Source organism: Embiotoca jacksoni, unplaced genomic scaffold, assembly GCF_022577435.1.
Source record: "Embiotoca jacksoni isolate LCO1_2020_lvr unplaced genomic scaffold, fEmbJac1.0.p SCAF_9, whole genome shotgun sequence".
NCBI lineage: Eukaryota > Metazoa > Chordata > Actinopteri > Embiotocidae > Embiotoca > Embiotoca jacksoni.
Genome location: NW_027185447.1, coordinates 10,436,462 through 10,452,388, shown reverse-complemented (window position 1 = coordinate 10,452,388; position 15,927 = coordinate 10,436,462). Strand labels below are relative to the sequence as shown.

The 15,927-nt window shown below is 42.6% G+C and overlaps 1 protein-coding gene across 5 annotated transcripts in view; it reads right to left on the bottom strand.

Moving 5' to 3' along the window:
- Window positions 1-13,124, bottom strand: part of l1cama (L1 cell adhesion molecule, paralog a) — a 41,319-nt gene extending 28,195 nt beyond the window's left edge. For 2 of the 5 annotated variants that reach the window (XM_069141511.1, XM_069141515.1), the window contains exons 1-2: window positions 12,978-13,124; window positions 4,962-5,040 (exon numbers count right to left, since the gene is read on the bottom strand). The gene's annotated coding sequence lies outside the window, so the exon portion shown is untranslated. Of the gene's footprint in view, window positions 1-4,961; window positions 5,041-11,801; window positions 11,962-12,977 lie in introns of all 5 variants that reach the window. The other 3 variants (XM_069141513.1, XM_069141514.1, XM_069141512.1) reach the window with 3 other exon arrangements.
- Between the last annotated feature and the right edge of the window lie 2,803 nt (window positions 13,125-15,927).

Here is a 15,927-nt window from a genome sequence, read left to right as displayed (position 1 = left end):
CCCTTCACTTTGATCTGAGTAAAATATTATTCTCCTTGAACATGCTTTGTTCTCCAGTTCATAAAACCTCAGCATCTGCTCCTCTAGACACTCTATAATTTTCTGATACAAAAAAACAATAACTTTGACATTTCTTTCAGAAGTCACTGCAGTTTTATTATCTTTATTATAACATTTTATGGATATATAAATTCTGATTATTATTATTATTATTATTATTATTATTATTATTATTAAGTGCGTGCCAGCAGTGTGTGTGTGCATTGGCTCAGAAAATCATACCCCACTGGAGCTGCTGCTTGTCTTTACATCAGCTTGTTACCCATGTAGACAGCACAGCTCAGATATGTAAAGAGAAACACACACACACACACACACACACACACACACACACACACACACACACACACACACACACACACACACACACACACACACACACACACAACAACAACACGTGTGTGTTCATACAGCAGCAGACTGCAGGCTGGTTTGGGTAATTGTCAAGTCAGTCAAGTCAGTTTAAGGAGATTTGCCTGCCATTCAAATGAAGCTGATTGAGGCTAAAAGACAGCAGAGAGGGATGGGACGTGGAGTTTGCGTGGTGATATGGCCACAGGGCTTCATACATGGCCTCAGCTTATTTGTACACACCACCTGTGTGTGCATTTGTGTACAAAAGTGTGAGAGTGTTTGCTAAGAACGTGACAGGTCAGTGTTGTTATGCATGACTCATTTTGTTTGTTGTAGCATGTGTCCGTGCATGTGAGTGCGTGCATGCCTGTGTATGTGTGTAGGTGTGAATACCCCTGCCTCTCTTTTCTTTTCTCACCTCGCTATCACCATGACAACCTCCTGACTCCAGCTCAGTTGCACACAGCAAATATTTCTCTCTCCCCTCCCCCTCCCACATGTTCATCTTCCTCACCCCCACCCCCCGCCCCGCCCCACCCCGCCCCCCCTCATACCCATACCCCCTCTCGCTCTCTCTTTATCATGTATCTGTACTTTATACTCGCTACCTTCATCTCCTGTCTCCCGTGTCTCCATCTCTTGCTCTTTTTCCCATCTCTGACTTTCTCCAGTTCCCCTGTTATGTCTACATGCAACCAATAGTTGAAAGTGTTCCTGCTTCCTGGCTGTCGTCTTTGCTGAAAGTCTGTCTTTTATTTGCACTCCTGTCTGTATATTTCACTTCTCTTCTCTAGTCTCTGCTCCCTGCTGATTGCCTCTGACTATTATGAAACCCCGCTTTTTCTCAGCCTTAACTTCTTTGTCCCTCCCCCCTTAGTTTTCTGCTGCTTCCCTTTGGAAAAAAGCTTGTGGGACACATCTGTCCTGCACTACATCTTCATTACAATCACCAGGCCAAGATCATACAAAATATAATTACAGGTAGCATTCGATCAACTTCTATCAAGCCTGAGAGAGACAAGCCTGTCTAAAGGGAAATTTGCAGGCTGGCACTGCCTCGATACAGTCCCCCGTCCCTAAGTGGCTGACTAACTCCCATCGCATCTGTTATCATTATCATCGGCAAACCATTTCTGCTCTGTAACTAAATCCAATCATTACCAATGGAGTCCGCGGCGGAGATGTATTTGAGGCGGAGCAGCTTGTGCTCTCCAACAGAGTAGGGCCGAGCTCCATCAAAGGCTGCAGTGTTATCTGAGGCGCACAGCCCTGTTTTCTGCTGAAGACCCCCGTCTCTGTAAATCCCCCTCCGCACATCTCTACACAGCTCCAGCCCCTCCACGCACCAGTGTGTAGCAGCGCAAAGAGATCAAGGACATGACATTTTCCAGCACGCGCACCAATTTTCAGCAAGGCGCAATATGAAAGAGGGTAAACAGACAACCTGTTCCATCCCGCCTGTGTTTGCATCAGTCTATGTGTGCGTCATCTCCCGTTAGACATTTAAAAGGAGTGACAAGAATATCTGGCTTTATATTTTCTATTCCAGGAGGTAAACAGAGTGAATAAGCAAAAAAGTGAGGACGCTGTTTCATCTCTTCTCTATTCATATTGTTTTGTGGAGCTTCACCGCTCATCCCCTTCCTCGCTCGACTCCTCATGCATCACATTATCTTTTCTGTCCCCGTCATCTTCCTCCTGGGGTATTGCCCCGTACATTGAAGCCCCAGCTGTGGCCACAGCTCCACCACAGTCTCTCATCTCTGTTTCCATCCCATTTTACTTCAGCTATGAGAGATGACAGAAGGAGTTTGTCTCCAATTCCAGTGAGAGAGGAAGGCAGAAACTGATACAGAGAGAGTGACCACAGGGATGCAGAGGAAACGGTGGTGACCTTTGCCTGCTGCTAAATTACCCTACGATTTTTTTTCATAGAGGCAGGCCAACAAAGTCCGACAATAAACCCAAAAATAAACCAGCAGCAACATTTTAGTCAACTAAATCCCTTGCTACGGTGGCAGATATCTAAATCATCTCCATCTCATGATAGCCCGGCTTAAAACATGCTGATTGTGCTAGTTTCTATATAGGACACCCACACAGCATGTCAGCAACTCCTGCCAGCCAGTACCAGCCAAACAAATGCAGCTTTTGCATGACAACATTTCTCAAACACCTCAGAGACATTTTTCTTTGATTCAAAGTGAAAGAAGAAACCAGCTCTCCTGACACTTGTGGAGGCGGACGGACCCCGCAGGCAGGCTGAGGGGTCGCAACACAGGGAACAGTCTGTATGACAGCTGCACAGCTGGTAACAACCCTGTCACTAACATTTACTGTAGACGTATTTGTCCCCCTTTGAACCACAGGCTGGTCAAAATGGTGTTCACAACACACACAGATAAAACACAAACTGTCTGAGCCACTGGGGGAAGAAACAGAAACACAGAAGGGATGGGGGCAATCGAAGGAAGACAAAAATGTATAAAGGTGGATGATACAGGACACATGCTGTGAATTAAGTCATGCCAGCACTGAGCACATGCTGGATTGTATCCTGTCTGTTAAGTTTGCTGGTGTGTATGTGAATGCATGGTTGGCAGGTGTGCCCCTGCCTGTGCACAGACTGACATTTTAATCACTACAGGATCTCTGTCCTTTAGCCTCCCATCTCTCCCTAACTGCATCTTCCTCTGTTTATCTTCCCACATTGTCCCTCCATCTTAACCTCCTCAGTCTCACACTTCCATCTCGATGCCCTGAGCAGAATCAAAATTTAATGGTTCAATCAACATTATAAAAAGGTTACTGATAACAAGAGTTCTTCCTTTAGCTTCAAGCACTTCCACTTTCTCTCCTGCCCCACCCAACTGTGTAAGGTTTGGTGGATGAGGTATTTGCTTATGTGTATAATTGCCTTGTTAACAATGTCTGGGCCCTCGATTTGCTGCCCCTTCTTTCTTTATCTCAATGTGGTTTGTTCCTGCTCTTCATCTTTTCTCTATTCATCTCCAGACCTCCCGTTCTTGTGACATCTGCACCCCTGAATAAATCAGTTTTTTCTTCCTGTTGCTTCTGTGTTTTCTCCTGGGGATTGCCCCTTTTATCATTTCCTCATATTAACAAGAAGCCTCACCCCACGCCTCCTTATCGCTTCCTGCTACTTTAGTGAGTCCTCTCTTCAACAAAGATTTCAACAAATGATTTGCAGAAATTGCTACGCCAAATGTGCCTCGCAAGTTTAGCCACAAAAACTGCTCAATTTCTCCCGCTGTGCAACAGAACATGATGGCTGATGTAAGTAGACGATTTTATAGCATAAAAACAAAACAGCAAAATATGACATCTCATTATTGCAGCTTTGTTCTGTTTGAGGCTTTCTGTGGTGTCATGCCCAATTACCTTAACCAATTCAGGGAGCAAGCTAAAATATCTCCAACACCAGACTGACTTAAAAACACAAAGTCCACATTCAGAAGAGGGCAATTAGAACAGTTTCACAGACTACATCCTCTTCAGGTGGAAAATGTGTGGAGCGCATAGCAGGCAAGCATGACCTAATTTATTCCGGCTCTGAGTAGATAAGGATAGCTGATGAAAGGGATGTAGGTCATCAATGGTAAAGAAAACAACAGACATTAGGTTATGTAAACCCTTACTTAACTGTGTGAAGTCTTTGTGACATGCAAATTATTTGCAACTTGGCCAAATAAATATAATGAGGTGGCGAGGCATCTCAAAATACATTGGGCAGAAGGCTATCTGGAAAAGATGCCAAAATAAAATGTTGGGTTTTTTTTGGCATATAATTTCATTACCCCTAGGCATTATACTTGCAATGAATGGTTTATAACACATAATATATTCATATGCAGCTACACAGACAAAATAAGTGTTTATTTATGACCAGCTTCTATAAATTAAAAACCTACATGTCTGAGATACACAGTGTTCCAGCATTTATATTCTATATTGATGTAATTGTTAACAAGATTCATGTAAGAAATGTCCAGCTGTGTTCGCTGAAAGACGAAGATCAGAAAAGAAAGACGTAAGCGAACATGACCATTGTTACAAACTTAAAGAGCACCTTTTCCTCTAAACCTCATCCGTCTCTCCTGTTGTTTCTGACATTTCTTGCCTTCTTGACATTTTCTGCTTCTTTCTCTGCACTTGAATATCTCTCCCACTGCTCATAATCAATTTCCCTTCACTGTAGCTCTTTTCTTACCATCCTCCCTCTTTGTCTTCAGGCCTCTTGTCTGACATTACCCTGTTTTAACCTTGTATGCCCACCATCTTCTCTCCTCCAGCCAGCGCCTGCATGCGTGTGGTGGGTGTAGTGTGAAATAGGATGGCACAGTAGGTGAGATTAAATTAGGCCAGTGTATGGGGATTACAACCCACTCAAAACCTGATCCCCTCCAACTCTTTGCAATCCAACCCTAATGAATATATCATGGCTGACACAGCAGATAAACTGCCTGCAAGAAACTACAGTCACAACATCACAAGGAGACAAACACACAGACAACCTGTTTACTTACATCACCTGCAGTGCTTGAGGATGCTGTGTCAGTTCGAGTGTGTCTGTCTGGATGCTCGTGCTTCACGCCCCATCTATTTCTGTTATGGTTAAATCAAATGAAGTGTAGGTGTAGAGTGGGGAAGAGACAAGTTAAGCAAAATCAATACACTTAAATTTAAATGCTCCAAATAAATACACCTATAGATGGATTCAGAACACTCAAAGCACACTGGGTTTCACATGTGAGCAGTCACATTCACTTCAACATATTTACCCTTATGCCCCCAAAAACACAGCTTGTCTTCTTGACTGTGACACACCAAACAATGCTTCCCATCTTTTCAGAGCAATAGAGACCTTGGCAGTCAACAACTGCAGCACAAACTTTGAGTTTTTAAACTCATACATTTTAAGAGTTCTAAAGAACATAATCTTGATCTCATCTCAGTAGAATTTCAGGCATGCATCCACAACGCTTCAACAGACTTCACTCTGGCATAAGCCTCAATGTTGCAATCCAGTCCAGTCTTTCAGGGAGCAGAAGAAAAAAAACATGACTTCACTGTGAGAAAGCTTCAGTCCCAGAGTGTAAATGTCTTTCAGGCAAACAGACAGTAACTCAGCCTCTGCAAAAAACATTCAGTCATGACTGCCTGTGAAACAGATGCATCTTTAAGCGTGGATACTGTTACTCTGTTGACGTTCTAATCTAGACTATCAGAATAAACTCTTTTACTGGCAAAGGGTAAAAACTGGGCAAGGATGAAAGTCATGCCAAGGAAATTGAGAAACATTATCCAAGGGGAAACTAACAAGGAAAACACAGATGAATAAACTCCATCCGTACTGAAAACCTCCTTCAAAGCCTCAGCAGAGCAGCATGATGTAACTTAAAGAAAAGCATCAGTGCTGTAGTCGCCCACAGCTCTGAGATATATCATGCCCCAAAGTTTCATTAAAAATGCAGCCGGCCTCTCTGCAACAAATCAATGAATTAGTAAACCAATGCTACCCTGTCCTGTTAATAAACAGCCTGTGAAATGTAATGAAAACCAGAATGGACAAAGGGCACATGAATTCCCCAAAGTGTCACAATATGGTCAGTGGTGTGGAGATATTGTCAATATTGTCAAATAAATATATTAGCTTAAAAAAAAACTAAAATTGCTATATGGAACTTCAAAAAACACCAGAAGACAAAATGTTTAACGGTGCTGTTGACCACCGAAGCTATCTCTTTGCCTGTCGCTATATTGCATACATTTCAACATATATTCTATATAATCCTGTGATGTTTACCAGCGTTAGGAATTATTTAACCTATATAAGCGTTTACATCACCCAACAATAAGATATCATTATACAGTGATATTAGGCCACTAATTTGTAATAACCAGCCCAGGGAATACAGATGTAAATTAGCTCATCAGCTAGCTCTGGCACATTTACACTATTGCAAAAACTAAAAGGTTGATTAATCTGCAACATGGTTAATAAGCTAACAAAAAAAGAATACTGAAACAAGTCTGTAATAGACTACTAATACTGCTATTAGTACTCTAATAATGACAATATATTCAGTTGCCTTTTGTGGTTTAATTTATTTTGTGATTCCATCTTGGGAACTAGACTCTATAAACGTATGTATTATGAATATAACTAAGAGTTTTATGTAGACAGAATCAGAGCAAAATAAAAGCATTAATAGTTTTCTATGGTGTTAACTGTAATATGTAACTTAATTTTGAATCTATCCAGTAGCCATTAAACTTCCAGATTTAATTCATGTGTCTCAGCAAAGCTACCACCAGACACTTGACATTATCTTTCACAAATAAAAGGCCATAACCTAACACTGGTATTTCATGCATTAATTAATTCATCTCATACTGGTCACTGTTAATGGAGACTCATTCATGCACATAATCTTTGACAATCAAAAGAAGACTTGTCAGAGACAGATACATGCAGTAGGGAAACACACTAGACAGAGGGTCAATTGAGTCTAATAATAGTCGTTGATGTGGACAATAAAGCTTCTTTGATAGAGCTGACTGGGGTCCAGAAGGAGTGATGCTGAGGGGGAATTCTGTATGTTGCCGAGACAAAGACATAATGTTGCCAGCGACAGATGACAACGTCAAGGAGGCAAAGAGAGGAACAGTTTCATATATCCCCTAATTCATATTCAATGTGTAGCTTTATTGCGTTGCTGCTTTCAAGTATGATTCTTTACTTTAACAATGTGTTGTAAAGGAATTGGATTTACAATTTTGCCCCACAGTAATGAAACAATGTAATAAAGACAGTTTGTTTTATTTATTTAGTTAAAATTTCCCTTATTTGAAGATTTTATTTCCACAATATCTGGGGCCTCCAGTTTCGTTATTGGTTTGGAAATAATTAATTTCTCTCCTGGTCTGAAGTGATATCCACGATGGGGTTCCAGTTTTGTAATTTAACTGCCAATATCATATTTACCACCCAAGGGAATTCTACAATTTCTCCTCTCTCATAACATCACTTCTGAAAGCTCTAATAAGGTAATTCACTCTGCCAAATTAAATTCATTTCCATACATGACGCCTCTATTTGTGCCCTCTACCCATCGTAGGTTCAATTGTATAGCAGGGTTGGATTTATGAGTCTTTGTCTGAGAGCTACTTTCTGGAAAGGCTAATGGGAGTTACGGTCATTATTTTGATTAAGATCCCAATGTGGTTTTGTCTGTCCACTGTATTAATACGGATATGGCAAGTGAAACCAAACAACTAAATGGCAGGAAGAGACACCGAGGCAGTAAAAAGAAATGGATAGGTCGAAATTTTTGTTCTGTCTGAGAAGAGAGTGCAGGACTTCTGGTGGGATGACGAGTCATCACACTACGAAAGTCCATTTCCACCATGTCTCATCTTCCATAAGAGCCTTTCTGCCATCTCCATACCCTCCTGCTTCCTTTTAAATCAATCATTTTCATCTTAAGGTTTTCCTCCCTGCCTGCATCACCTCACCTCTGAAAACTTCAGTCTCCCCCTTCCCTCCACCTCAATTCTCTATAGTCATTTACCCGTGGCTGGCCCGTCAATCCATCTGACCCTTAGCCCCCTAAATCACCGCAATGTATTCTGACAGCATGTCTCCACGATCCCCTACTTGACACCCGGTAGACTGACTCCCATCTGCACAGTCTAAATCAAACAGCCTCCAAGCTGCAGGCGGACAAGGAGAAGGGGTGCAGGGGGGGGTTGGGGTCCTGACAACATCCTGAAGGTGCACAGGATCCTGCCGCTGAACTGTGCACGCACGCACGCACACACGCACACACACACACAGCATCGAAAAGACGCAGACATGCTGGAAGACTACTCAAGGGAGATCACTTACAAGCCTTTGAATCTGCGCTTGTGAGTTTGTAACTTTACAACTGTTATTCTCTCAGAGGAGGATAAAAAGGAAAGTAGACATGAAAGTGTTATTGTTGACACTTCAGTCTGAGAGATATCTCTCCCTCTTAACCCATATTTTACCTCGCTGCTGCTTTAATGGCTGAATCCCCAGAAAGTGATGAGTGCGGTCTTTGATCAGTCGCAGACGCTTAAGTAATCAGGCCAGGGAGGCAACATCAGAGAATCTTTAATTTGGTGCACTGCAACAGGAGTTCTGCAGTGTGAGTTTGCCGAGCGTTGCTTAAGATGCACTGTGCAGATGTGTTTATGTTTGCATGTGTTCATATAGCTGTGTTTGGTGAGCTGTGTTTGGTGAGCATGAGGGTAGACAAAGCTGCTCCGAGGCTATAACAGGTGGCTGAGGAGCGAAGGGACAGCGCCCCACTGCTCTACCGTGGAGTTGCTCCTAACTGGCAGACTGAGAGTAGATCACTTCTCTCCTCCTACACAACACCAGCTCTCCAACTTCAACTGCAGGACTAAAGGCATTTGGAAACAGGCCAGACTCATCCCATAAAAATGAATACAGCAAAAGCATAAATATCCGACTGCGCATTGCAGGGCTTTACTTTCAGATAATCTTCTTCATTAACAATCAGACATCAGAAATCTTCTTATTAATGTTTGAGCACTTTATTTAAATGGTTCCTTCTTCTGCTACAACACATCTTCTCTTGTGACCTTGCCTTTTTCTATCTCCTATAGTTCTCTCTGTCTGCTCCTTTCACATATACAGTGCATCCGGAAAGTATTCACAGCGCTTCACTTTTTCCACATTTTGTTATATTACAGCCTTATTCCAAAATTGATGAAATTCATTTTTTCCCTCAAAATTCTACACACAGTACCCCATAATGACAACGTGAAATAAAATGTTTTGAAATTTTTGCAAATCTATTAAAAATCAAAAACAAAAAAATCACATGTACATAAGTATTCACAGCCTTTGCCATTACACTCAAAATTGAGCTCAGGTGCATCCTGTTTCCACTGATCATCCTTGAGATGTCTCTACAACTTGATTGGAGTCCACCTGTGGTAAATTCAGTTGATTGGACATGATTTGGAAAGACACACACCGTCTACATAAGGTCCCACAGTTGACAGTGCATGTCAGAGCACAAACCAAGCCATGAAGTCCAAAGAATTGTCTGAAGACCTCCAAGACAGGATTGTATCGAGGCACAGATCTGGGGAAGGGTACAGAAAAAGTTCTGCAGCATTGAAGGTCCCAATGAGCACAGTGGCCTCCATCATCCGTAAATGGAAGAAGTTTGGAACCACCAGGACTCTTCCACCAGGAACTGAGCGATTGGGGGAGAAGGGCCTTAGTCAGGGAGGTGACCAAGAACCCGATGGTCACTGTGACAGAGCTCCAACGTTGCTCTGTGAAGAGAGGAGAACCTTCCAGAAGGACAACCATCTCTGCAGCACTCCACCAAGCAGGCCTGTATGGTAGAGTGGCCAGACGGAACCACTCCTCAGTAAAAGGCACATGACAGCCCACCTGGAGTTTACCAAAAGGCACCTGAAGGACTGTCAGACCACGAGAAACTAAATTCTCTGGTCTGATGAAACAAAGATTGAACTCTTTGGCCTGAATGCCAAGCGTCATGTTTGGAGGAAACCAGGCACCGCTCATCACCTGGCCAATGCCATCTCTACGGTGAAGCATGGTGGTGGCAGCATCATGCTGTGGGGATGTTTTTCAGCAGCAGGAACTGGGAGACTAGTCAGGATGGAGGGAAAGATGAATGCAGCGATGTACAGAGACATCCTTGATGAAAACCTTCTCCAGAGCGCTCTGGACCTCAGACTGGGGCGAAGGTTCATCTTCCAACAGGACAACGACCCGAAGCACACAGCCAAGATAACAAAGGAGTGGCTTCGGGAACACTCTGTGAATGTCTTTGAGAGGCCCAGGCAGAGCCCAGACTTGAACCCGATTGAACATCTCTGGAGAGATCTGAAAATGGCTGTGCACCGACGCTCCCCATCCAACCTGATGGAGCTTGAGAGGTCCTGCAAAGAAGAATGGGAGAAACTGCCCAAGAATAGGTGTGCCAAGCTTATAGCATCATACTCAAAAAGACTTGAGGCTGTAATTTCTGCCAAAGGCTGTGAATACTTATGTACGTGATATATTTTCGTTGTTTATTTTTAATAGATTTGCAAAAATTTGAAACAAACTATTTTCACTTTGTCATTATGGGATATTGCGTGTATAATTTTGAGGAAAAAAATGAATTTAATCCATTTTGGAATAAGGCTGTAATATAACAAAATGTGTAAAAAGTGAAGCGCTGTGAATACTTTCCGGATGCACTGTAGCAGAAAACATACACTAAAGGATGCAGAGTGCTTTGCCTTTCAAAAGGAAGTCCACGTTCTTCTCCTTTATCTTTTTTTATGTTGCTTACACCCTCCTCCTCCTCTGCCTTTTCATTGCTGAGCCCTGTCTCTCCATCTCTCTCTCCTCACATAAATCCCTGTTTCCATCCATCTCTTTGATGGAACAGCTCAATTAACGAGCCAGCGTCAGAGGGGAGATTACATTCTGCACCATACTGTGGAGAGGGTAATCATAGACTCTAAGTCCAGCTACTCTGACAACAACGTCGCTGCAACACCAGCAGCTTCGGGCACAGTCTGGAGATCCGCCCGCTACTTCCACACAAAACCTACTGCATTAAATAGTATGATAATGTGACCAGCAGCAGGTCTCTGGAGCATTGCTGCCACGGAGAGGTTCCATACACACAAACACACCCATTCACTCCAACACGCCCTTGTCAGATGCAGCTCTATCTGAATCTATTGTGTGAATGTGTGCAGTGCAGTATGTTTATGGATGTTGTACAGATGGTAACAAGTCATTGTCAGACACAGTGCTTTCTCTCCCCTCCAGTCCCTTGACTGGGTTCATCTGGGACAAGCTGCGGGCTACTCAGGCATGGAGGGAGGGAAGAGAGAGAGCTGGTTCACCACACCACTAGTGTGGTGAACCAGCTCTCTCTCGACTGACATTGTATTAGCAGATATCTTTTTAAAATGATGATGTTATTAATTATACTTTTGTGAGTCATATCTTTGTGCATGATATGCATTTGTTACCCACAGAACACCAGACACGCCTTAACAAGCTACAAATGGAACGAGCTCACAGCCTTTAGCAACTGCTTCTGGCAATACAGTTTTTCTACATCATTAATACGAGTGGTGGAGCAGTCCGTTTCCTTGCGTGTAAAGGAAGGATGTTTAATAGGCCGCAGTGGTTGACAGCAGGCATCTGTGTGGCATTCAGCCAGGTGAGTGCCTCCTTTTCATCGGCACACCTCCATAGTCTGCTGTGTGCGCTGCCCCACCCTTATTTACCCTCTGATCCCCTCCTTCAGTACAAATATCTCTCTCACCGTCTGTTCCCAGTTGATAGATGAATCTCTTTTTCTTTTTTTTTTCTTTCTTTCTCCCAGTTTTCTTCTTCTCTTTCTTTCCTCCTCAAAACTCTGCAGGTTACGATTACTCCATCATTGCGCTGGCAAAACAGACCCACTGCAGCTCCAGGAGATAAGACTGGTAGACCAGAAAATTGTTATAGTCTACTCTGCTGTGTTGCTCCCTGTACAGCTGAGTTCCCTCCTCTGCATCAATGGAAAACATAGCAGCACATTGCAATCGGTGGATACACTTAACGTTAAGCCACTCAGCTATTAGCTGGGGGAGGGGAAGAAAATAAATATTCATATTAAAATAACAAGGCAGACGGAGAGGCGACGCAAAACGAAGAATTTAAAAAATTATTCCCAGTTTGCAGAATATGCAACAATGCAGCATTGCAGAATACTTAAGTATATTGGTACTGTATCTTTTTTAGGTTGGTTCGGATATTGTAAACACGAGCAATTTATAAAGTGTAGTTCAATGCTGTTAAAATATATAAACATTCTTCATCATCATTCATTATTATTCATTTCATCCCAAAAAAGTAAATATGAGGTCATTTTTTACTGAAATGATGGCCAATAATGTGTTCGTTGAGGTGGCACAATGGCACTTAGCACTGCTGTATGTTCACTATTCATGTTGGAGGAGACCCTGTTGAATGCAGATCACTGATTGTTAAATCAGCATGATAGAAATACTGAAACAAAAACAAAAAACATCTTTTTCTGAAAGTATTCAGCACCAACAGGTTATCTACGATACTTGGCTTCAAAACTCGAAACAGTTAAAGGTAATCCAAATTAAGTGTAATTAGCCACTATCACCAAAATAAAGACGTCTTTTGACATTTGTCCAATCATTATTGTTTCAATTAAGTGCTGTGTTATCTGTAATTTTATAGTTTACCAAAACATCTAAACACCTGATGGCTCGTATGAGATTAATTTCCAAAGAGCCGACATTGAAATAAGAAGCTGTTGAAGTAATTTACATGAACCAGACTGTAATCTTGTACTGCCAGCGGAAGATGAGGTAAAGGTGCTATTCCATAACAAGCCACCTCCACCTCATTAATCCGCTCACCAGCTCACTTTCCATTAAATGACAAACTGTCCATCTCATCACAAAAAAAAACGTCCTCTTACCTCCACGGTGATGCTCCTTTCCTCTGGCTACTCCTTGCGTCTCCCTCTCTTCCTTATCTACTTGTGCCTTTTCTTCCCCTTCTCTTTGAAAATTGATTGTGCCCCTCTTCTCTCTGCTGATGCTGCAGTGATAGAAAAACACACCCTCCTTTGGCCGCTCTCTCTCTCTCCCCTCTCCCTTCCTGACTCTCATTGGCTGCCTGTTAGAGGTGACATCACCCCGCTTCCTCTGCCTGCCTGCCTGCCTCCCTCCTCTGTTCCCTCCCTCACTCTGTCTTCACCTCACTCTGTGGTTTCTGACCATTCCTTCATTGTACTCCTCTCCTCTCTCCCTGCATACAGTCAGGATTACTGAGTCCAGCTGCTCCTTTTACTCTGCTAATATTAAGCCAAGCAGAGCCAAAGATAATAATGCATGCTGTACATTTGCATAAAGCACATAGCCTATAGCCCTTCACCTCCTTCTTCTCCCCTCTCCTCTCGCACCGTTCCAGGAGCTAATAGACTACAGAGGTGAAATAATGTCCGTATGAGGTTTTGTGTTTTAATCTGTATGCTCCACTGCGCTCAACTTTCATAAGCTCTTTTAATTCATTGCACCGCTAAGACTTTGATAGGCGTCAGTTCATTATAGTGAAATCAAAGGCATGACTGGGAAGGATGTTACATAACGCTGGTGAATAAAAATGTGTCAGGAATAACTGTTGTCTCTTATCGGAGTCTGGGGGGGCGGGCCAAAGAGATGCAGAGATGCTCTGATTTCAGGCTAATAATGGGCTGTGTAATCCAGGAGGTTGCCTGTCTGTGTTTGTTATTGTGACAAGATAACACAATTGTTAAATGTCATGGGGTAACTATAATCACATGATGATAGAGATCTTTTCTTCCACATGCATTTATCCGCTGCATCGTGATTAGTATGAATTTATGTTTCAGTCAGTTGTCTTTGTTTCCCCTCCAGCTCATCCAAAATCCTCAAATATCAAACTGAATGTTCTTTTTATTTGCTTTCCAAGTGCTGCATAAAGTGCCACTTTGTATTTTAAACCTCCTCAGCCCCCACTCCTTCCCCAAAACCCTTCAGATCCTCTGAACTATTACTCCTCTGAATTTCACACCCCCAAAATTCAAAACGGACTTTGTTGCCTGGAGACTGCGGAACAGTCTTTACCCCTCGCTGTTTTATGATTACGCTTACCACTTATTTTTTATTCTGTTATATTCATTCGTGAGTCTGCAGTCCCCAAGCAACTAGAAATAAACACTGTGAAATGCAATAGACACTAACTGCAGTGCTTTTGAGTCATGTTTGTGAAAACATGGTGGCTTTTATGTCATGTTTCTGAGCACTAACATTTTGAGGTTTTTATTATTTTTAAATGTATTTATGGAAGGCAATTAAAGACCATATAGACCATATAACAACTGTTGATAACTCTGATAATAATTAAATTTGGTACAGAGATTGGCATTGACCAGAGGATCAAGCCTATTGAGTTTGATAAATCAGTGGTACTAATTAGTAAATATTAGCATGATATCAGGCTAAATAAGATGATTAACATTAGCCAGGTCTTTGTGATCTGAGGATTTAGCAATATGTGGTGGTGTAGCCTCAAGCTAGCATCATTGGTAATAATTCAGAATTTTTATAATATACTTATATCAGCAACTTTACTGTAGAGCACTTGGAATAACATTGTTTTTCACCGTGTGCTTTACATACCTACCCACTTTGTGGTCCATTTGGCGCTGCTAACCTCTCCAAGCACTCGTGAATTTTGTTCCTGTTCCTGAAATAAGAAAAAGACAAAAAAAAAAAGAAGATTAGAAGTAGAGACACAGACATGAGAAATGATTCACATCCGGTCCACATTTGTTCCTAAAAATAAAGCTCAGGTAACTGGGGCAGATCCATGTCCAGTCAGAAAACCCCATTCCCTCTGCGCTGCTGTGGTTTCTCTTTGTGCCTCTCCAAACGGAGGGTGCCAGCGTGCCCATCTGCCGTTGGTGTCCGAGAATCTGCCAGGCATTCAGACAAAAGCTGCTACAGCAGCAGACAGCATGGGAATAATGATTAATGATGCCCGTTAGGTGAGAACTTCTGCCATTATCCTTGAGAGAGAGAGAGAGGCTTGATGGCTGAAGAAAGGCTGGAGGGTCAGGGTCGAACTGGGGCTGGTTGGATGCCAGGAGTGGACACAAAAACTGGGTGAGAGACTGGAATAGAAGATGGGTGGACATGACAATGTTCGGTTTGGAGTCAAATCTGGAGTCAAATACAGTTATTTAATTTCAAGTCATTTTATCTCCTCAGCCTCTGTTCAGAAGATGCTCTTAAAACGAAAGCCAACACTGTAATATTCAGAAGGCATTTTCAGGTGAAGGACGGAGGAAAAGCAACATCTAGCTTGTAGGAAGTCCCACTCAAGCCGATCAATAGGTGTCTCTCCTGCCTCTTTAGTTTTTGTTTCACCTCCTCATGGCAAGAGTTTCATGTTAAAGAGACACGACCTGGAGAACAAATCCACCTCCTTAACCTTTGTAGAATAAACGTATCTGTGAGCAGTCTTTTGCCTCAGCTGTCACTCTTTCATACCTACTGGCCAGGCCTTCACTCAAAACCATCCATCCATGACAGACTTCTTACTTGCCCTTGCAAAAGCGCTCTGCTCATTTTCCTTCCTCCCGACTCGACTGTACGCGAGTCAGCTGGCAGAGTGGCGAGAGGAGATGGAATGATATATGAGGGGGAAGACGGGCGCAGTGAGGGAGAGGAAGAAGGAAAGGTTATGAATGAACAACTTAAAGCCGGGAGCTGCAGAAAAAACAGATGCAGTCAGCAAAAGACAGAGAGGGTGAGACAATTCCATTAAAAAGCGAGGAGACGGGGTAATATAGTAAATGGCTGCAGTATGGGTGTGGCGGTTCAGCGAGAGAGGAAAAGTAT